This window comes from Stenella coeruleoalba, assembly GCF_951394435.1.
Source record: "Stenella coeruleoalba genome assembly, chromosome: 10".
Lineage (NCBI taxonomy): Eukaryota > Metazoa > Chordata > Mammalia > Artiodactyla > Delphinidae > Stenella > Stenella coeruleoalba.
The window spans coordinates 4,917,620-4,940,655 of record NC_137156.1 but is presented as its reverse complement, the minus strand read 5'-3'; the positions used below and the strand labels follow the sequence as shown (position 1 = coordinate 4,940,655).

Genomic DNA, 23,036 nt, shown 5'->3' with positions numbered 1-23,036 from the left:
AAAACAAAACAAACTTAACATCCTACTTTCCTAGGTCAAAGGACATGGAGAATTCAGAAATTAATTAAATCTAGTTAAATAATGTAAAACAGAGAAGGACTCCCTTTCAAAAATGCTTTGGTTAATTTTAGCATCCTTCTGTTTCGCTGCTAAGCAACCCTTATCCTATGACCTTTTAAGCACCACCTACTTTTCAAAAGGATAATGAATAGAAACATCAAAAGGATTCACTTCTGACTACTTCTAGTGAGCACGTTTAATCAATTTCTGTAGGAGGAAAATTTATATTAATTATGCCATATAAAACCCTAGACTGGTAGAATTTCTTCTTAGTTTCATTAACCAGGAAATTTCCTTCACTGAAGATAATAAATGATGTTAACAGCTGAGCATAACACAGCGAGCAAAAACTTCCAAACTGATCTTAGCAAGTGGACCAGCACAGCAGTTCAAAATTGAGTAGAAATGCAAGCCACGTAATGGCAACTACGTAGGGCCCGGCATACAGCAGGGAACCAACCAATCAATAACTGTTGACGGCATGCCGGCTAAACTAGGTAGGTTTATTTTCCTCCTTCTAAAATAAAAGACCCTTCCATCAAAAGGTCATTTGTTAGATGATGCAGATAGTTAGGAATGGATGCCCCACCTGTGCCAGCTGAGTCAGACCCATCTTCCCCATCACACAACAAACACTTGTCTGCCATAAGGGCTGAGGCTCTGAATTTCTGATGAGAAAAAAAGTGGTATCTAGAAAAACGCAGAGAATGATATGCCATAGAACGGTACACATCAGCAGCATTTCTTAAGAGTATCACATAACCAGCAAATCCTCTTTAAAAACAAAACATCCTAAAATGCAACCTGTTTAGCAGTATTTTTAAGAGTTATAAAACAGTGCAAGTTCATTAACAACCTAAAATGGACCACAAGGTAAACAAATAACCAAATCAAAGGACTCTCCCTTTCTTTTGTAAAAGTGGGGGGGAGTGGGAAGGAAGGTGTTTTTTCACACATTTAAAACTTGATAAAAGCCATTCAAATGTTTAATTCATCAGTGTAACCAAAGCTCAAAACACATCAAAGCAAGCTCCATCAGCGGTACCCAGAAGCTCCCTCCAAAGGGTAGTGGCTCACCTTTACATAAATTGCTTGAAGAATAATTTGAACCCATTCCTTCAAAAGTTCTGTGTGACTCTTGAAGGAAGAACTAAACGTTTAAAAAAAGAAAGCGAGAGAAAAAAAGAAGTTTCAGCCAGGACTTCAGCCTCTAACTTAAGACTTCCGGGTTACATTATGTCTTAGACCCATACCTGCCTACTCAAAAAGGCACCAGACCTAGAGGATGCTTTTAAGGGCCATGGGAAGAAGAAGAAGAAAACAAAAACAAAAACAAAAACCCCAAAACAAAACAAAAACCATTCTTTTCTTTGCAGTTCCCTTTTCTCCACTTTCCACATCAATTAAATTTATTTCAGAAAACACTCACGCGCATGCACACACCACTGCCTATCTAAAAGAAAACGACCTCAAAAATATGGGATGCACGTGAACTCAGCCTTTGCACAAATCACCTCAAGCCTCCTCTTCGAGACAGAAATACCTCGCTATTTCCAGCATCCCTATCCAACGGGCAAACTTTATTTCCACTGGCTTTTAAACCTAAACGCTAAAACAAGCACGGGGTGCATTTTTCTTCTGGTGAAAACCATCGGACAGGTTTTTCAGCATATCCCAAAGTGATATTTTTTTATTCACCTTCCTATCTCTCTCCACCACCACCATCCCCAAAAAAGAAGCCGAAAAAACTCCAAAGTGCCCCGAATGTGTCCTGCTGCTGGCTCTGAAGCCGTGTAGAATTTCGTAATGGAATGTGAACTGCTCGTCCGGATCTGGGCTCACGTTCTATCTTCTAACCAGTAAGGAGCGAGGGAGGGCAAATCTGCTGAGCAAGGAGAAATACTTTCCTGCTCTTTTATAACCCATCGCGGATGCACCGCGGACGCTGGACGCGAGCTGCACGCGGCGCCTGTCAACCCGCCCGCCGGTCCCCGCGCCCCTCCTCTGCCCGCCCCCCCAACCCCGCCGGAAAAGAAAAGTGACCCCACCGAGAAGTGGGCTCGGCCGCCGCGCCCCTCACTCACGCGCCTCCCGGGCCCCGCGGGCGGCGGGGAGCGAGTCCCCACATCCTCGACGCGACCCTCGGCCCCGTCCAGAAAACACGCCGCTCCCAGGGAGGGGGCTGGCGACTGGAAGGACCTCCCCTGCTCCTTAGCAACCAACCATTAAGGTCGCAGTTTCCTAAGAGACCGCGAGCGGGGAGGGGGCGCGGGGGACCGGGCCGAGGCGGGGGGCTGGGGGCTCACTGGGTCTTCAGCCCCTCGACGCCGGCCCCCCCACCCCAGCCCCTGCTCGGCTCTGCGGGCCGGGACGGGAGGAGACAGAGAAGACCCACAACTCGCAAAAAAATTGGTCCAGCGGGCAGCGGACAAAAGTTTCCGAGCGCGCTCCACAGCTGGGCGGCGAAGCGGGCCCCGGCGGCCAGCCCCGCCTCGGATGCTCCCGGCCTCCTTCCTGTGCTCGTGACGGCGCCGGGCGCCGAGGTTCCCCCCCCCCCGCCCCCGCGATGCAGGCTCCGCTCCACACCGATGGCTCCCACGAAAACACGTACACCGCCAACGGAAGGGCAAGGGAACAATACGCGCGGACGCGACCCCCCCTGCCCAGTCACCCGGGGGCGGTGGTCGGCGTGACCACCAGCCACGAGCCGAGAACGGCGAGGGCGCTGGGCTGCCCGCGGCCCCCTCCCGGCCGGCGCCGTCCGCCCGGGAGGATCAAAGTCCGCAGAGCAGGGCGCGGCGGATGCTCCCACCGCGCGGCCCCGGCGGGCACCCCCAAGCCAGCACCCCAGGCGGGCACCCCGAGCGGGCACCCCCGGATACCTTGCGGCGGCGGGCGGGCGCCGTCATCTCCGCGCTCCTCGGCCCGAGAGGGACTCGAAAGTATGTAGGAGAAAAGTTTCCCCTCCCACATGGGGGGGAGGATGTCGGGGGAGAGAGGGCGGAAGATGGAGAGCAGCGCTGGTAAGATGTTTCTGGCCGGCGGTGCGCGCACCATCCGAGTCCCGGCGGTGCTGGTTAAAAATAAATTCCGCGGCGGGTGCGGCGGCGCGGGTCGGGCCGGATTCCTGCGCTCGGACGGCTAATATGGATGCGCATCAGGTCCTGGCGGCGGGGCGCTGCAGCGGCCGCGGCGGCTCGCGCTGGGAGCTGGTTGGCAGAGCCGGCAGCTCGGGAAGGGGAAAAGGAGCGGAGGAAGGGGAGGAGGAGGAGGAGGGGGAGGGGGAGGGGGGAAGAGAGGAGGAGCGGCCCGGCGCGCAGCCGGAGGGGAGAGGGCTGCCCAGCTCATCCCAGGCCGGCCCCACCGCCCCGAGCGCACGTAGCGCGGCGTGGGGCGCTCGGGTCCTCGGCTCCGGGAAACGCTGAGTTTCAAAAGTACAACGCGCTCTGCAGACTTCACCCTCCCCATCCCCAAAAGTTCTTTAAAAGGTCGCTCCCGCTCAGCCCCAGACATCTCGCTGCCACCCAAGGACCGCGAGCCGGAACCTCGGGCGCGTACTTACGGCCGGGCAGGGCGCTTGGCTCCCAGGCATGATGCAGTGGGGACCGGTGGGCTTCGGGGAGAGAACGAGGAGAGATGCAAACTTGTTCCGGAAAAGGAATCAAAATGGCGTTTCTGGATGTGCAAAGTTCATCAACTCCGCAGTCACTTCCCCTCCTCCTCTTCTCCCACAGGGAGGGAGGTGGGCGAGGAGCAGGCGACCCCGGCGCCCCAGCCGTCGTCCCGGCCCCCGCCTCGGCCCCCCGCCCCGCTTCCTCGCCCGCACGCTCGGAGACTCGCTCTCCCCCTCTCACCCTGATAAGTAGACACATCACGTGTTGCTCCTGCGACTCTCCTGGGGACGTGTTACTGAGCGGCGGCGGCGGCGGCGGCGCTCGGGCTGGGGGGGGGGGGGACCGCGGTACCCGCTGGTCCCCACCGCAGCCCCCGGCCCGATTTTAGCGGGGTGACCGCAGTTTCCATCCCGGGATGGATGGAGGTGCAGTCCCCCCTCCACCCCCACCGCAGCCCCAGGTTTGCCCCGCGCCCTCCGCAGGCGCCCCGGGCCAGGGGAGGGCCGGGCAGCCCCGGGGGAAGGGTCCTGGCGGCCGCAGCTGAGCGCCGTCCGACCAGCACAGCGATCGCCGGCCGGCCACCCTCTTGGACCACCGCGCCCCCTCCCCTCCGGCCCCTCACTGCGGGCGACTCCCCGCCCCTGGCTTTCCATCACTTCGCTCAGTGGTTTGTTTCACTATTTTAACGGAGGACAGGGAAAGGCAGCGATGCCTGGGAAGCGCGAGAGGGGCGCCTCGGAGGCCGGGAGGGGGTGCCGTGGGGGGCGGGGGTGCCTGGCCCGGCGCCGCCCCTCTTGCTCTCAGAGGCAGACGGGAGGGTGAACCCCACCCGTGCGGTTCCCTCTCCACGCGGTCCTCGCTCTGCATCCAGGTGGGACAAGCCGACGATGGGGCGGGAGATTAAGGAACTGGCGCTTCACCCCGCCCCCAACTTCGGGCTGTTTCTCTCCCAGGGCCGGTCCTTCTCGCTCTGGGGCTGCCGCCCCGGGAGCGTATTCTCCATCCAACAAATTCAACGCTGACTTGGCTTTTGTCACCTTCCCTTCCCCACACTCCACAGCTGATGCTGAAGCGGGGGGGGGGGGGGGGGGGGGGCTGCGTTGCCCCCAATGGGCCGCCACTGTGTCCCCACCCCACGATGGCACGGCTGATGCTGTGTCATCCACGTCGCCCTCCGAGGCATCAGGGAAGCCACATGCAATATCTCTTTCTCTCAGAGGGCTCCTGTTTCAACTCTGAAAAGCAGGGGCCCTCCTCCGAGCCGCGCTCCGTCTCCACGGCTCCAAACACCAGCTTCGCCCAGGCTGCGGCGGCCCAAGTTATCACCGAGCCCAGAGAAACCAGGCCTGGGCTTTGCTTCCTCCATAAGGCAGCTGACATGTTTCCAACTGTTAATACTTTTCCTACTGAGCTTCTGAAAGGGGCCTGTTGTCAGCCTTTTGGAAACATCTTCAGGCAGATAAGGGTGATTGTGGTTGCAGAAAACAAACACCACCCGCCCCCCAAATTATAAAGATGGGGGGCCTCTTGTCTAGTTGCAGAGAATGCTACTGCAGAATCATGCGTTTGAGGCTTGTTTAGCAAGATGATGTTACACATACAGAAAGCTGGCCACTATATACTGGCTGTGACCTTTGACCCTCTTTCACGCCAACTCTTCTGAGTACCCCTGCACACCATACAAAGTTGTAAGCCCAATCACGGGCCTTTAATTTGAGGCCTTTAGTTGAACTCTGGTGTTCAGGACTGCAGACAGAAGTGTCTACTTAGGGATGGACTAAATGGATGGGTCCTGGCCAACACAGAACTCTCTAGAACCAAGCAAAAGCAGCTGGACCATTACCTATGACTTGAGATAATCAACCACCCAAGAGGGAACTGATTCAGCTGGCTGTTTCTCTGACGTCCAGAGTCATCAAAATTAAGTTTTCAGAACCTGTTATGTTTCCCAGGGTCTACTGTTTACTGAGGAAAACTCAACCCAGGGAAACGTTAGCAGTTGCATTTTTCTAAGCCTCCCCTCCACCCCAACCCCATGTCCCCATTCAGGGAGTTACCTTTCCTGGTCTCCCCATTGAGGAGTAGGTTTTGAGTAGGAACCATATCAAAGTTGGAATTTTGCTTGTAATTTAGCTTATTCTGTAAAATCCATGCAAACCTGCAAAGCTACATGGTTTTTCCTGACCTTGATAATGTCACCTAGGTAATACTGGCAACCTTTTAAGTTGAAAAAACAGTCTAAAAGTAACTTTTGAAAGTTGAATTCTAATGATACTGAGCTCTCTGTTCATCTTTTCTAGCTAATTCATAAACTTGGCAGTCAAACGAGCCGTCCAAAGGTCTGTTTGTCCATATTACATATAAATATCATTGACCCAACAGATATTTATTGAACATCTAATAGGTAAAAAAGAGTCATGCTATTAAAACCATGATGAGTTGCCACTTCACACCCACTAGGATGGCTGTAATAAAAAAGACAGATAATAACAAGTGTCGTCAGGGAAGTGGAGAGATGGAACTCTCGCACACTGCTGGTGAAAATGTAAAATGCTACAGCCACTTTAAAAAACAGCCTGACAGTTCCTCAAAATGTTAAGCATAGAGTTACCATCTGACCTAGCCACTCCACTCCTAGGTACATAACACAACACATGAAAACAGACATCCACACAAGAACTTGTACAAGAATGTTCATAGCAGCGTTATCCACAGCAGCTAAAAAGCAGAAACAACCCAAATAGCCATCAACTGATGAGTGGATAAACAAAATGTGGTACATCCATACGTGGAATATTATTCAGCCATAAAAAAGGAAAGAAGTACATACTACAACACGGATCAATTCTGAAAACACACTAAATGAAATAAGCCAGACCCAAAAGGACAAATATCGTTCTGATTCTGTTTATATGAAATGTCCAGAATAGGCAAATCTTCGGAGACAGGAAGTAGATTAATAGTTACCCAGGGCTGAGGGTTTGGAGGGAAATAGGGATTGACTGCTAATTGTGTGATATTTCTTTGAAGGGTGATAGAAATGTTTTAAAATTGATTGTGGTAATGGTTGAACAACTCTGAATATACTAAAACCATTGAACTGTACGCTTTAAATGGGTGAATTGCATTCTTTGTAAGTTATACCTCAACAAAGCTGATATATATATATTTCATATATATATATGGAATTGTGAGATTTTATATATATATATATATATATATATATAGGTCCTGTAGTGGAGAAGTGATACAAAAATGGATAATTTATAATCCATGCCTTAAAAGAGTTTACAGGCTAATCTCTGCATCCACAAGAAGTAATCATGAAATGCAAGCCAACGTTTAATAAGAACCATTAAATAGGTACAAAATTCAGAGGTTCCAAGAAAAGAGAGCACTTCAAATAAGAGTCATTGGGGAAAATTTCACAGAAGAGAAAGCGACGGGGCTGAGCCATGGAGAATGGCTAGAAATTTCGTGTCTGGAGATGGGGATTAGAAATAGTAGATGCAAAGGCACAGTGGCGGCAAGTTATGAGCCCTGTTCAGAGACCAGTAAGGATTCCAGTGTGTTGGATGGTAACCCACACAGCAACAGCAGGTGATGAGAGTGAAAGTCAACAGGCTGAGGCTGTCCCACAGAGAACTCTGAACACCGTCCATGGAAAACCTCAGGGACCAGGGCCTGAACTAGGGTGGAGCAGGGAAGGGATAGAGAATAGCTGATTGGGAGCCGCTTCAGAGGAAGAACTGATAGAAAAGCAGCTGGTGGGCCGGGAATGGGGGGTGAAGAAGTGAGGGCCAAGATGATGCCTGGGCCCCAGCCAGATGGAGAGAACGAATGACTAATGAGACAGTCAGAGGTAGGAGCCCATTGGAGGTGGAAGGGGACAAAGCAGGTGACATCGAGCTGGAAGTAGAAATAATGGAAACCATAGAGCTATGCCATGGAAGAGAATCGAGGAGAAAAAGGATGTGGATGTTGGAGAAGGCCCCTAGGATGAGGTGACACAGTCCGCTGAATCTCATGAGACGTGTAGGCGTCCCAACCCCACCCAAAGGAGGGGGCAGGGCGCTCCAGACAGAGGGATCGGTAAGTAGCAAGCACAGGGCAGAGAGGCGTAACACAAGGTCAGTTTCCAGAACTGCAAATACCTGACTCTGTGGCTGGACCAGAGGGAGGAAGGGACGCAGCCAGAGATGGAGCTGGAGAAATTGCCCGTGGGCCAGACGGCCGAGAGCTCCGGGCACACCGTGGAGCTGACCTGTGCTTTATCCGACGCCGAGCCCCTGAAAGGGCTTAAGGAAGAGGTAGACAGAGCCTCCCTCGGGGGACCATGGAGAAGGGTCTGGGAGACCTGGGATCGGAAGGTTAGTTAGGAATTAATAGAAGAGCCCACCTAAGAAATAATAAGGACCCTGTCAGCCGCTGGCTATAGAGGTGGAGGAGAATGGATTGGTTTGAGACAGACTTAGGACACAGATGCAATAGGATTTGACCAATTTGATATGGGAGAGAGGAAAAAAAAAAATCCCTCTGGAGCACTGACCACGGGGCGTGGCATCAAAAGAAGGGAAACCAGGCTTCCCTGGTGGTGCAGTGGTTGAGAGTCCACCTGCCGATGCAGGGGACGCGGGTTCGTGCCCCGGTCCGGGAAGATCCCACATGCCGCAGAGCGGCTGGACCCGTGAGCTATGGCTGCTGAGCCTGCGCGTCCGGAGCCTGTGCTCCGCAACGGGAGAGGCCACAACAGTGAGAGGCCCACATACAGCAAAAAAAAAAAAAAAAAAAAAAAAAAAAGGGAAACCACTCCAGCATCGGCAGAATGACACATGACAAAGCAGGGGTTAAAGTAAAAAGAGGGTGACAGACAGAGGGACTAGAGGTGGGAGGTGGTAAAGAAGATGGAATCCCCTGGGCTTGGTCCCAACTGCTTTGGAGTGAGAAGAAGAGACTTGAAAAAGACAGCTTCCCCAGTCTTGGTTTGGGACCCGGGTTGGGGGGTGGGTCCATGCATCATGGCGGGGTGGGGAGAGTAGGGGGTGGTGTGTGGAAGACGAGAGGAGGCTGGACCCAGGAAAAAGGCCTGGAGAGACATCTGGGGGCCAGAGAGGATGGGAAGTAAAAGGCTAGAGGCTAACCCCAGGGAAATGCCTGCCATGAGGTGCATGCAGAGGAGGGGTGACAAGTGCTCTCGGGGTCTCTTTCCTCTAAAGGAGCAGAACAGCTGGGGCGGGGAGTGCTGCCTTAAAAAAAATTTTTTTAAATGTTGTCAATGGTGTTAAATCACAGAGACGTCAAAGCAAGTAGCTGAAAAGGGGGTGAGATCTGAGAAAGTAAATTGATTTGAGAGAGGAAGGCAATGGCCAGAAAGCGAGGGTTAAGGAGTGATGGCAGGAGAGGAAGTGAATGAAGGCCTGAAGGCTGAGAAGTTAGGTGACAGAAGGAGGGGCGAGAAGGGAAAGTAACGACAGCAACGTAGTAGGCAGCTAATATGTACTGAACACCTACTATGTGCCAGGCGCTGCTCTGAGGGCCCCCTGTGAATCATCTTGCTTAACCCCCCTCCAACCTGGCAGGTGCCTTATCACCCCCATCCTACAACTGATGAAACTGAGGAGTCCCAAGGTCCCCAGGCCGGGATGGCTGGGACCTGGCAGAGCTGAGCTAAACCCCGGGACCCACTCTTTCCTTGCTGTCATCACCCCTCCTGCTGTCAGTCAATCGAGAATTAAATAGTTTGCTAACAAAAAATGCCTACTTGATTGTCTTGACTAATCTGAATAAAAAACACTCTCGACTGGAGTTTGGCAGAAGGGCCAGTATTGTCTGTGCTGTCTTAACAAGAATTTAATTGGAAAGATAAGCAAATGACCAGCTTTCGGTATTGCTGATTTGGTTTATAACCATCCCTCCCGCACATAAACCTCGCGTACAAACCCCTTTCTGTTCTCCATAGACATTTATGTCAACAGGAAAGGAATGGAGATCCAGAGAGAGAGAGAGAATACAGATCTATGAAACAGAACACAGCTTTTGAAGGAAGGTGTGCATGCGTGTGTGTGTCTGCCTGCCTGTCTGTCTGTCTATGGCAGAGGAGGAATGGTAGGGAGATCAGCCTTGGGGAAAAAAGAGGGATAATTAATATTCTGTGACAGGAGGGAAGGGGAAAAGATGGTAGAAACTTAACTACTACATCAGGTTGTGGGAGTTACCATGCGATGGCTTTGACTACGGACAGCAGCAGGGCCGCAGAGCAAGGGCAGGGGGCTAAGGCTTGAAGCAAGAAGTCAGGAACTGGTGGTAGAAAAGTTCAGCTCTGCGTTAGCTTCAATGCCGCAGAGCCACGGAGGGGACGAAACATATGGTAGGGATTACTGACAGCGGGAAGCTGAAATGAGTAAAATCCATCACAAGGGGGATGACACCAGAGAGGGCCTGAGGCTGTGAGAATGGGGAGTGGCCAAGGGCCCTGAGGAAGAAAGGCAGCTTCAGTGACCAGGAGGGTGAGGCAAGGGGTGAGAGGAAGAAGGGGGTCTGAGGGTGGGAGACGGGGATGGAGACCTCGGGGGAGACAGAGAAGCAGAAGACTCTTGTGAGCTGGAGGGAAATCCTACTCGTGGGGCTGAGGAAACGATGCAGGAAGGACAGGACACGAGTCCTTGACAAAGAGGGTCCTCCACTCACGGAGGGACTGAGACTGAGGGCAGGAAGGAGACGGAGAGGAAAAATGTGAAGTCGGTCACTTTGGCTCTCCTGTGAGAGGCTCTGCAGGTGGCGGGGATGCAGATGAGAAGAGGCGGGCGTTGACAGGTGACACCCACATCAGAGGAGGCAGCACGGGCTAAGCCGTGTCCCCCCAGATGCGTACGCTGAAGTCCTAGCCCCCAGTCCCTCAGAGTGTAACTGTAGGTGGAGGTATGGCCTTTACAGAGGTCATTAGGTGAAATGAAGTAATTGGGGTGGTCCCTAATCCAGTAGGACTGGTGTCCTTCTAAGAAGAGGAGATCAAGACACACACACACACACACACACACACACACACACACACAGAAGGACGACCCGGTGAGGACACAGGGAGAAGGTGGCATCTTCCAGCCCAGGAGAGAGGCCTCAGAAGGCACCAACCCCACCAGCACCTCGATCTCGGCCCTCCGGCCTCCTCAACTGTGAGAAAATACGTTGCTGCGGTTCCAGCCCCCCAGCCTGTGTGGCTGAGTTACAGCAGCCCGAGCTGACTGATACAAGAAGGAGGGACCCAAAGACGACGGGGGGCCTGGCGTGGAAGGAGAGCGGAACACACTCCAGAGACTCCGCGGCCTCCCGGTCAACTGGGAGAACCAGTCTTCTCGAGGAAAGGCTTTGGGAGGAAGTGACATATCTAAGGACAAACGAAGTTTCCATCGGGGGGCAGAAGTAGGGAATGTGCTGTGGAGAAGCCCGGGAATTCGAGTTTCTTAGGACAAGGGGTGCACAGTCTCAATGGATGGGGCGGCTTGAAAGTCGGGGCCTGTCTTGGCTAATGATTTCTCCATCCCAGCCCTCAGCCCAGGGCCTGGCACAGCGCAGGTTCTCGATGAACACGTTTGCACAGTATGCAGAGGTGGAATAGACGTGAAGGAGGGGTGGAAATGGGCTGGAAAGAGTGAGGAACATAGGGGAAATTCCAACTGTGGGAGGAAGGTCTGCCTAGGATGGGCAAGGCGAGCAGAAGGCTTGAGAGGCAGTGGTGAGATGTCATTTCAAACGTCCAAATCCCCTTAGTAACGTAGCCAATTAGATGCTTCCTCTCAGACAAGCCGTGCAGCATCACAGGGATGGGCTGCCTTCATACAACCTCTGCTACCCTCAATACATTATGACTTTAGCTACCCAGATACCTCGGGGAATGCATTATTTCCGGTGTTTTTCCTTTTAAAGGTTAAAAATTTGGAGCAGATCGTTTTCTAAAATGTATTATGAACTGCCTCACTTTTTCTCCCTTTTCTGAAAAGTCAGAAAGTTAATATCTGCACAAAATGCTATTATAAACTTCAAATATTTTATTGGATTGTCCAATAAAGATAACTTTTTATAAGCAAGATTTATAGTAGACCACAAGATGGTCGCATCTTCAAGAAACTGTTCATCTGAATAGGCAGGTACTAGCTATTTGCTAGCGTCCCCTAGGCCTCCGCAGTAGATCCCAGTTGGAGTTCTTCGTCTGCTTTTAGCTATTTTTCCTCCCTCACTGTCTGGCTGTGTCTTGTCACTTCTTTCTGACCTCAGTATGCCTGCCAGTAGCAACCTCCTCTTCCCTTTCTAACGGATGGTTTCTAATTTATGTGGTTAGGAAACTGGATAACCAAGACTGCGAGAAATGTGTCAAAAGTAAGTGTAAGGGGCTTCCCTGGTGGCGCAGTAGTTGAGAGTCCGCCTGCCCATGCAGGGGACACGGGTTCGTGCCCCGGTCCGGGAAGATCCCACATGCCACGGAGTGGCTGGGCCCGTAAGCCGTGGCCGCCGAGCCTGCGCGTCCGGAGCCTGTGCTCCGCAACGGGAGAGGCCACAGCGGTGAGAGGCCCACGTACCGCAAAAAAAAAAAAAAAAAAAAAAAAAAAAAGTAAGTGTAAGGACCAGCATCTCCTTTTGTTGCCCAGAAGCCAAATGTTGCTGATGTCCTGATTCTCAGTTGGCCTTTAGATTGACGCATGGTTAGCGTACTTCTCAACTACTAAAGTTGTTTCAAAGATATCAGAATATCAGGGAAGGTTAAATAACTCTTCTAAGTCAAACTTTCCTCCATGATGTTAGTTTATTGCTTATGGAATTTTTTTTTTTTTTTGTGGTACGCGGGCCTCTCACTGCTGTGGCCTCTCCCGTTGCGGAGCACAGGCTCCGGACGCGCAGGCTCAGCGGCCATGGCTCACGGGCCCAGCCGCTCCGCGGCACGTGCGATCTTCCCGGACCGGGGCACGAACCCGTGTCCCCTGCATCGGCAGGCGGACTCTCAACCACTGCGCCACCAGCGAAGCCCTGCTTATGGAATTTTTAAATGATTTAACCTCACCCCTCCACAGAAAGGGCCGGTCATCCCTCCTGCCTTCAGACAACGTGGCAGGTATTAGGGGAAAAAACTGCTCTATTCTCACAGGATGCAGATTCTTTCTTTCCCTAAAAGATGTACTCGGAGTTCAACATTTGTTTCTTTGTCGGATAGCGCTCTTTTGTCACGTACCAGAGTGCAAATAAATGAAATAAATACTTCCTCAATAAGTAGTAAGTATCTGTACCTTTGTGGGTTCAATTGAGGGTGGACAGGAGCAAAGTAAAATTTCTGCAGTTTCAGTTAAGTCCACCCCCAAACGGTAGTCGTCAGTCGAGCTTACTGACAGTGCAGTAGTATTTCCAATAACTCTGGCCACTGGTCCTCCTGCTAACAGACTAAGTCCATATGTTCCCCGGCCAAAGGATCAGAACAGAGTTTTCAACCGTAAAAAGTGCTAAGGAGCTGCAGTAAATCACACAACTAGATAGCCATGAAAGAGGCTGACAATTGCAAACACTGAAAACAATGTGTCTGTCCTAATAGACAGAAGACTCTCTTTCTTTCCCTCAGGAAGAAATAAAGTCATCTCTAGTGCTTGGGTGTCATTCCACAGCGACTAGGGTGTGGGGATGATTCTGCCCACTGCCTCTAACTCCCACAAGGCAATGGACTTAGCAATTTCAGGCACTTTTTCATATGCTCACCTCAGCTACGTAATGGAGTCCATGCTCAAAAAATAAGATATTTCAGAGTGTGTGGGCTGACTACGTTACTTCTTCACGTTACTAAAGAAACCTGACATGCATTACTCATTCACTCAACCAGCGACTGGTTGCACTGATGATGTTCCAGGCTCTGAGTACAATAAAGCTCACAGGTTCCCTGCCCCAGTGGGTCTTACAGGCTAAAGGGTTGTTATGTTTTAATGTCCCTATCTTTAACGTCTCTATCAGAGTCAAGGATCTGAAGCAACCATCCACAGAATGTGACAGACGATCTAGGTAATTCAAATTTTAAAATGTGAGCTCTCTCCACGTCAGATCCGTTCCTCTTCCCCACGATTTATCTTTACACTATAGTTGTATGAGTTCTTCATGTTTCCTGTGCCTTACAGCCAACTCCACTGTGTATCAGAGCATGTTTTATTCCTAAACTGAAACCAAAGTTTCAGGCTTCAACTACTTTCTTTTTTCTCCAATTTCTCAGAAATTGGACTTTACAAAGCAAAACAAGGACTGCAAATATACTTGGAAGTGGCCCATTACAGTGTAAGGAGCATGGACTGGGCTGTGAGACAGCCCTGGGTACCATCCCGGCACCGTCACTGACCAGCTGTCACTAGTACAGTTGTCTAACTCTGGAGAACTTCAGTTCCTTCAACTTTAAAACGGATGTAATAATGAGGATCGAAAGAGATGATATGCATGAAGCATTCAAAAAGGCATCTGGCCGGGCTTCCCTGGTGGTGCAGTGGTTGGGAGTCCGCCTGCCGATGCAGGGGACGCGGGTTCGTGCCCCGGTCCGGGAGGATCCCACATGCCGCGGAGCGGCTGGGCCCATGAGCCATGGCCGCTGAGCCTGCGCGTCCGGAGCCTGTGCTCCGCAACGGGAGAGGCCACAGCAGTGAGAGGCCCGCGTACAGCAAAAAAACAAACAAACAAACAAAAAAAACAAAAAGGCATCTGGCCCATGTTATGTATGCAGTAAACTGTGGCTCTTATTGTATATTTTAAAATTTTGATGCTTAATATTTACATGCTGCAGCAAACACGTACATCTTAATCCAATAAAACTGTTAAGGTTACATCAAGTTCCCTATGTAATCTTTTATTAAAAAAAAAACAGAATAGTCCACGTCAAGTTCATTATTTCTTGACTGCTCCATGACAATCATCCACTTATCAATATGAGTATGTTTATATAGCTGGATTTACATATGTGAGCACGTATATACATAAAAGTACTTATAAAGCTGTTTAGTGTTACTGAAATTATATTATGATGACAACAGATAAGACAAAATTGTTATAACCAAAATACTGAGTTAGAAACTTTCTGCAGTCATTAAAACAATGCAGTCATTAAAACAATCTATTTCTATTTTATAGAAATAGATAGACCTGAGTGATGTGACTCTCTGATTGGTCAAGTTGGTCCTATTATTTCAGATTAATTTGGGATAAGAGCTGATTTTCCCATGATTCCTTCAGTAGAGAACCCAAGGCACAGAGAGAGTACATAATATGCCCGACTTAAACAGCTAGTGGGTGGAGCAAGGTTTGGAATCCAAGTCCTCTGAGTCTATAGCCCAAGTTCTTTCTATTGCACTCTATAGGATGACAGGAAAATTTATGTCCTGATCAGGCTGTAAGTCTAGAGTTGCACAGAGAAACAAACTTTCAGTTTTGGGGGAAAAAAAAAAAAATAGGAGGGAGATGAGATAAGTACATGTAGATACTAAGCATGCAATACAGCTAGAATATACATAATGTACGTATGTTCCATCCTATGCCATAGTGCCAATGCAATGCTAGACCGGTCAATGGAATCAAACAGGAAACCTAGAAGTATTTGCTGTATGATAAAGGTGGTACTTCAAATCAGCAAGGGGAAAAGGATAGATGAGTCAACAGAACTGGAACAACTGAAAGGGAAAAAAATTCACACCAAATACCAACTTCACACTAACTTTACACCAAAGGCTAAAACCTATTCCAAATAGATTAAAGAATTGAATGTAAAATGGAAAAGGATAGAAGAATCAGAAGAAAAATATGTAAATATTTACCTGGTCTCTGGCCGGGTGGGGGTGGGGTGGGGGCAGGTTTGAAGGGTTTTTAGGGCAAAGGAAGAAACCATAAAGGAAAAGATGCACATTTCCATTTGCATAACAATTTTAGATTTAAATACATTAAAAAAAATCTGCAGGCTAAATTGAAAGGGAAATGACAAACTAGGAGAAAAGCATATTTACAGGCAGAGCTGGTAAGGAGCCTCAGTATAACAGTATAACAAAAGCTACACTTTAGTAGGTGTATAAGATGTGTTAGCTTTGCACACAATATCTCATCATAATCCTATAAGGGAGATACAGTTAGTTCCACTTTTAAAATAGAGAAGTGGAGACAGTGAGTGGCTAAGAAGTAACACAGCCCGGGTCTCAGAGCTAATAAGCGTCAGAACAGAGACATGAATGTAGACCTCTTTCTGAGTTTCATGCTTTTCCTCTTAATTTTTATGCTCTACCGACTCTTACAAGTCAATACAAAAAGAGCATCTCAACTGCAAAATGGACAAAGGATATGAAAAAGCAATTCACAAAAGCAAACGTATAAATACTTAATAAACACATTTTAATGTCCAGCATCTGTAGTAATGAAAGAAACGCAAATCAAAGATTGCAGTTAAGATTTTTTTCCCCTATCATATTGGCAAAAAATATTTTAAAATTTCAACATCTAATTTGGGCAAAGCTGAGGAAAACAGATATACACTGTTGTGGCAATGATAGTGTTTCAATTATTTTGAACAGAAATTTGAAAATTTACATCCTTGAAAATGTGTACTTCTTTCAGCCAGCCAATCCACTTCCAATTAAAAAAAAAAAAGAATTCTAGAAGCTTTTCTAAAGAGATATATACAAAGATATTTGTATAAAGGTGGTTGTTATTAGATCACTTGCCATCATGAAAAACTGGAAACAAGCTAAATGTCTACTAATAGGGCTTTAGTACATAAATGGTAAAATAGTCATATGATAGAATAACAGGCTACCATTAGCAATCATGAAGTGTAAGTTTACTTAAGGTTGGAAAATGTTCAAAATACAGTAAGTGAAAAAGTTATAAAGCGGTATGTGTTATTTTTAAGTTTTGTTTTTGTGGTTGTCCACATTTTTCAAATTTTTCAGAATGAATATATATTACTTTTACATCAGGAAAACAATTATTATTAAAACACCAATAAACCTGAACCAGAAGAATACCTAGTTTAAGATTACAAAGTTTAAATATGATTTCTACTTAAAACTTGTTATGTTCCAAGTTTTGGTATACATGGGAATTCAAAGTAGGAATCAAAGATTAAAAGGTTCCTGCGGAACCCCAACCAGATATAAAAGCAAGGTACAGATTTCTATATATGAAGAAACTGGTGGTTAGGCCACTAAAGGGTAGATGCCCTCCCCGACCCCACCCCATCCCCAAGAAGGTTAACTGCTCTTCAGTATTCAAATCCATAAGAGGACTCATAAATACCTCATACAGAGACAGGTATTTTTACAGGAAATAATAACCTGTATGTTCAAGATAGGACTGACCCTTAATTTCTATCTTTCCTCTTAGGTAATATTAATATTGTAATTTGTAAATAAAGTTGTTCAAATTGTATGAATCTTCCAAGATAACCAGTATATATATTTTTTAAAAAAATATATATTTTCTTGGCTGCGCCATGCAACATGTGGGATCTTAGTTCCCCGACCAGGGATCAAAACTGTGCCCCTTGCATTGGAAGCGTGGAGGCTTAACCACTGGATACGATGGTGGTCCCCAAGATAACTGATTTTTAACTTAAAAACACTTAAACAGTAAGAACTGAAATATACTTCTCCAACATATAAAGAGTATTATCCATTTCAAACCACAGCCAACTAATATATTTCACAGGGAAATTATACTTCATAATGAGAAGCTAGAGGAACTTCTTTAAAAATAAGAACAAAAATCTCCAGGACAGAAAAAAAATTATTTAGTATTGTTTAGCAAGTTTTTCTGGCCAATGCAATAAGACATGAAACAGATTAAGAGATTTAAATACTGGAAAGAAAAAGTTCACATTATCATTAATTGTAGATATCATTGTGTAAATAGAAAACCCAAAGAAATAAATGGAAAACTATATTCAAGAGAAATCTAATCAAAGTAGCTATCATTATTGAAATCCTATATGATCAACACTGCAGTGCTATATTGAAGAGTCAAGCATCTAGTAAGTAGTAGAGCTGGGATTCAAACCAAGTCTGATCCATTCCAAACACTCCAACGACTGTGTTCTCTTCAATATGTTATTGTTTTGCTCTGTAAGTGAATAGCTATAACATATGCAAGTACACACACACACACACACACACACACACTTCCTATGTGAAAGCAATAACCATCAAAAAGTACAATTAAAAGAAAAAGTACAATTAAAAAAACCCCATTCACAAATCAACAAATTCAACAAAGTTTGTGTGTAATCAATAAAAACAAAAAAAACCCACCTAGACATAGATATAACAAAAAGTAAAGAGAGATGAAGCAAGATTTAGGTAGGAAGGCTAAAATTTTATTTTTAAAATGTATATTCTAAATTAATTTATATGTTAACTGCAATTCTGATCAAAACCCCAACTGGATAGAACATTTTATACAAAGAAACATAACAAAACAGTTCCCATGTGAGCCTAAAAGAAACAAACTGATGAGAAGAGTAAAGAAAATTTTGCTATACAACTACAGGAAGAAGGCGTATTAGATATTTAAACAATTATCAGTCTATAATTAAAGCATGGGGACTGTGCAAGAAAAAAGTAATTAACAGAATAGAGTAGATAAACTAGGAATAGATCTGTCTGATACACTTATTAAAAGTCAGTTTATGATACAGGAAGCACCAGTAATCATCAGAGAAGGACAGAATTATTCAGAGTAATTCAGTAACAATTGTTGGAATACTTGGTTAGCAATATGGGGGAAAATATCAAGGTAAATTCTTACCTCAAACCATACACCCAAATAAATTCCTTGTGGGTTAACTAGTTAAAGAGGGATGTCGTTTTAAAACCTAAAAATAAAATAAAAACAAAATTGGTCATACTCCCAGAGAGAAAAAAACGTATCATACCACTGGAGGGGGAAGAAGTTTTAAAACTCGAATGCAAATAAGGAATAGACAAATATAAAATTAGAAATAAAAGGGACATTAAAAAAAAAAAGACCATAGATAACTTGACCACATAGAAATATGAACCTTCTCTATGTCAAATTAAAAAAGCAAAAAACAAACCAGGAAAAACATCATTTGCTTTTTACAAAAGAAACATAAATTAAGGTAAGTAGTTAAACATTTTTTTTTCTATTAAACTAGGGGGGAAAAATGCCCAAAGTCCACCAGGATATAGTGAAATGAGTAGACGTTTCACATGCTGAATTGCTAATGGCATCAGCAAACTGGGCAAAACCTTTTGGAAAGCTTTATTTATACACTTTATGTACATATTATTACAATCATGTTTTTTCTTTAAGTAAGTAAAAAAGACTGCAAAGAAATGTACCAAAATGATAAAGAAATAATGTTAGAGTGATGTGAATGGGTTATGTTTTTTCTATTTCCCAAATTTTATGTAATTGCCTTACTTTATTATTGTACTAACTTAATTAGACTTATTCTTACCCATATGAACTTTATGTGTTATCTCCTCATATTACAGAATCTCAAAGCATTTTATAAAACCAGAAATCTGGGATCGGAGCCACAATTTTCAAAATCATCTAAAAAGCCATCATTCCACTGGAAACATAAACCTGCAATAAACAGGTCTTGTATTTTTTCCATTTACCCTGGAAAACTAATGCTTTTGTGGTAGGTGAGCGTCTTTTTCAAAAGCTGTGGGAGGCGCAGGATATCTCTGTAAAACTAAAAAATGTGTCAGTGGTGAGTTTGCCTTCCAGTGAAAGCACACCCCCCAGCAAACTGATCAAAGTAAGTGCGTCTGCTCCTGCCCATGTGCTTGGAAGAAAGATCTTCAAGGAATCCCAACCCACCCCAAGGTGCTACGACCTCCTTCCACCAGGATGGAGCTAAGAGCGGCCCAGATCACGTGTCTCTTATCTCCAGTTGCCCAAAGAGCCGCAGGGCTTAGCTAGAGCAGACCAGAGCAAGGGCTCAGATCTAGACCCCAGGCAACGGGGACGGGGAAGGGGCCTTCTCCTAGAGTCTGTTCTATCGCACAGAAACACAGCAGGGGGGGTTCAGCTCTGCATGCCACCAAACACCACTACTAAAACCACCACTGTCCCAAACCACCATGGGACACCACCCCACACCCATTACGAGGCCTAGTACCAAAACCCCATAAAACAACAACAGTCAGCAAGGGTGTGGAGAAAATGGAACCCTTGTGCACTGCTGGTGGGAATGCAAAACAGAAGAGCCTCTATGGAAAAACAGTATGGCAGTTCCTCAAAAACTTAAAAATAGAATTACCCCTATGATCCAGCAATTCCACTTCTGCATCTATACCCTAAAGAATTGAAAGCAGAATCTCAAACATATTTGGACATCCGTTATTCACAACAGCCAGCAAGTGGAAGCAACCCAAGTGTTCACAGATGAAGAACGGATAAACAAAATGTGGTCTGTATGTACAACGTCATTCAGTCTTAAAAAGGAATGAAGTCCTGACACAGGCTACAGCATAGGTGAACCCTGAAAACATTATGCTGAGTGAAAAAAGCCAGTCACAAAAGGACAAATGCTGGATGACTCTACTTACATGATGTCCCTACAATGACAAATCCATAGAGCCAGAAAGTAGAACAGGGGTTACCAGGGAGGGGGATGGGGAGTTAGTGTTTAATGGGGACAGAGTTTCTGTTTGGGAAGATGAAAACGTTCTGGAGAGGATGGAGGTGAGAGTTGCACAACAGTGTGAATGTCCTTAATGCCACTGAACTGTACACTTAAAAACAGCTAAAATGGGGCTTCCCTGGTGGCGCAGTGGTTGAGAGTCCGCCTGCCGATGCAGGGGACGCGGGTTCGCGCCCCGGTCCGGGAAGATCCCACATGCTGCGGAGCGGCTGGGCCCGTGAGCCATGGCCGCTGAGCCTGTGCGTCCGGAGCCTGTGCTCTGCAACGGGGGAGGCCACAGCAGTGAGAGGCCCGCGTACCGCAAAAAAAAAAAAAAAAAAAAAAACAGCTAAAATAGTAAATTATATGTAACGTCTGTTTTACCACTATATCTATAAAGACGATCACCGCACAAATGCTAAAGGCACCAGTCGCTTTCAGTGAATCTTTTATTCTAAGATGCAGATCGCTCCTGAGAACATCCCCCGGGACACAGCACGCACCTGTGGCTGGGGAAACGGGACGTACACGAGCCAGACCCAGGACAGGTGACAGAGGGTGGGGGTCACACTCGCTTCTCAGGCCTTGCAGTACTCGAATCAAAGCGGCACATGGGAAACCACAGGAAACCGAGTGCTGGCACCATAAAACTGCAGAGCAATTTCCTTATCGCCATCTCCGCAACTCAGAATTTTTTACGAAAGGCGTTTACAAAGGGCAAAGCTCTCAACCCATGGGACTCCCGGGGTTGGGCTCCCTGGGTGCTGGCAGAGTCCGTCCATGTCTGGCAGAGCAAGCATTCCGGAGGGGCTCCCGGTGGGGCTGCAGAGGATGCCACCACAACATAAATTAGAGGCTGAAACAAGGCTGGCCGAGAGCTCTGGTCTGAGGACTTGCTTCAGCCCTCCGAGTGCCAGGTTTGGGGATTATTTTGAGAACTTCATTTAGCCATAGTCAGACATGTCAATTTGTAACTTGCCTAATTTAAGTCACCTGTCCCCCAGCCGCGGTCCCATTCAGCTCCTCCTGCATTGTTCTCTGGACAAAGCTCCAAGCACACTTTTCTTTTTAAAACCTGGTCCAACGGCTCTGTCTTCAGTCTTCCAAAGACTCTTTGGCCACCTACTGGATTTTTTCAGCGTGAGGGCTGGGCAGAAAAAGAGCAACTCACTGCCCTTGTTCAAAGGAAAGCGAGAAGAGTCGCAGACTAGAAGCTAGTCAGACTTTACCGTTAAGTACCCAGGGGGATTTGCAAGAGAATAGCTCAGACACAGCCCGTACTGCCCTCCTTTCAAGGAGAAAGCCAATTATTCCTCTTACCTAAAGAGTTGAGCAGGAGTGTGGTACCTAAAAGCTCCTATGACATCGTTATCCTGGGCACAAGGAGGGAAGAATCAAAAGTGGCAAAAATTCAAGTCGATTTTGTTCTAAGTTACGAGGAGGAAAAAGGCTTAAATGGCTTGTCCGTTTTTTCACATATAAAAAAAGGGTTACCAGCTACTTTCACTTTCTCACGAACAGCATCTTGTCTTCTAAATGAGTCCCGTGTAAGGCATTTAGGGTAAAGCAGATTCGTTTGATTAACAGAGAAAGATGCGGAAAAAAGCCCACACCCCTCCTTTTTTTAAACACAAGCATTCTGTCAGATGTGGCCCTCGAGATCAGAGAGCAAAGTTAGAAAAAAACCCAAGTGACGACTCATTCAGGAAGAGCACACTGAAAATGAAAGATTCATTGATGAGTTTCTAGCTCTCAGACAGTGTCACAGAAGAGAAGCAGGTTCAAGGTGGAGGCTGAGAAAGGCTGGGCTACGCGGGAAGCAGTGGGGTCACTGGGCTGTGCTGGGAACTGCTGAGTCGTTCCAGCAATCTTGGTCACGGGTATGTAGAACACGGTCCCCAAATGACAATTTCTCAAAGCTGCATGGGGGCTGGAGAGGCGCTGGTAGTTAGGGACCGCTCCCCAGGTGCTAATCCTGGCAGGTGGTACGACCTCCAAGAAGGAGGCCTGGAGAGCTGGTTTCAAATGCATTCAGTCCCCGTGGGGAGGATCTCGGGGCCTGGCGGGTCTGGTCTATGCATGTGCACACGTAACTCACAATCCTCACGCATGTGCGGAGACTGGGGTCAGAGAGTGACTGGCTGGAGGTCCAAAGCTCCATGAAACCGGGACAGCAATTCAGGCCCCATCCCCCCACCGGCTCCCAGAGCTGAGTATTCTCACTTCTTGAAATCTGAAAGCCCTCCCGGGTGCTCACAGCAGCCAGAAGGCGCTTGACAAGGCCACGTGGCCGTGCAGGCACCACCAGCAGCTGCTGCATCATCCAGAGGTAGGGCCCGGATGCAGACTGCTCAGCAGCCTGAGGGCGGCCTGTCCAGTGGTAGAAGACGTCGGGGAAAGAGGAGAAAGCACCTCAGCCGTCACAGGCGGGCGTGCAAACACATGCAGGTCCCCCCCAGCCTCCCCTGCCTTCCCCTCTGGCTCCAGCCTCTCAAAGTTCTCCTCGTGACTCAAGTTGCTGGAAGCATGGCTTGTCCTTGCCTCTGTTCTCTTCCCTTCCATTTCCCCAGCAGCTGAGGATACCCCCCAGACAGGCTCTCCTTAGCTTTACTGCTTTAATGCTGGTTGTAGTAGTGAGCTCCAGAGCTACAAAAGCTTGCACTGGAAACAGGTCTGGATCGTGAAGCTGGAAACAAACCACAGTTAACGTGTCCCGACAG

The 23,036-nt window shown here is 47.4% G+C and overlaps 1 protein-coding gene across 6 annotated transcripts in view; it reads right to left on the bottom strand.

The window, feature by feature from the left end:
• Positions 1-23,036, bottom strand: part of RREB1 (ras responsive element binding protein 1) — a 177,573-nt gene that overhangs the window by 131,067 nt on the left and 23,470 nt on the right. For 3 of the 6 annotated variants that reach the window (XM_079933231.1, XM_079933228.1, XM_079933229.1), the window contains exon 1: positions 3,623-3,849. The gene's annotated coding sequence lies outside the window, so the exon portion shown is untranslated. Of the gene's footprint in view, positions 1-2,942; positions 2,954-3,622; positions 3,850-18,464; positions 18,532-23,036 lie in introns of those variants that run through there. The other 3 variants (XM_079933232.1, XM_079933233.1, XM_079933234.1) reach the window with 2 other exon arrangements.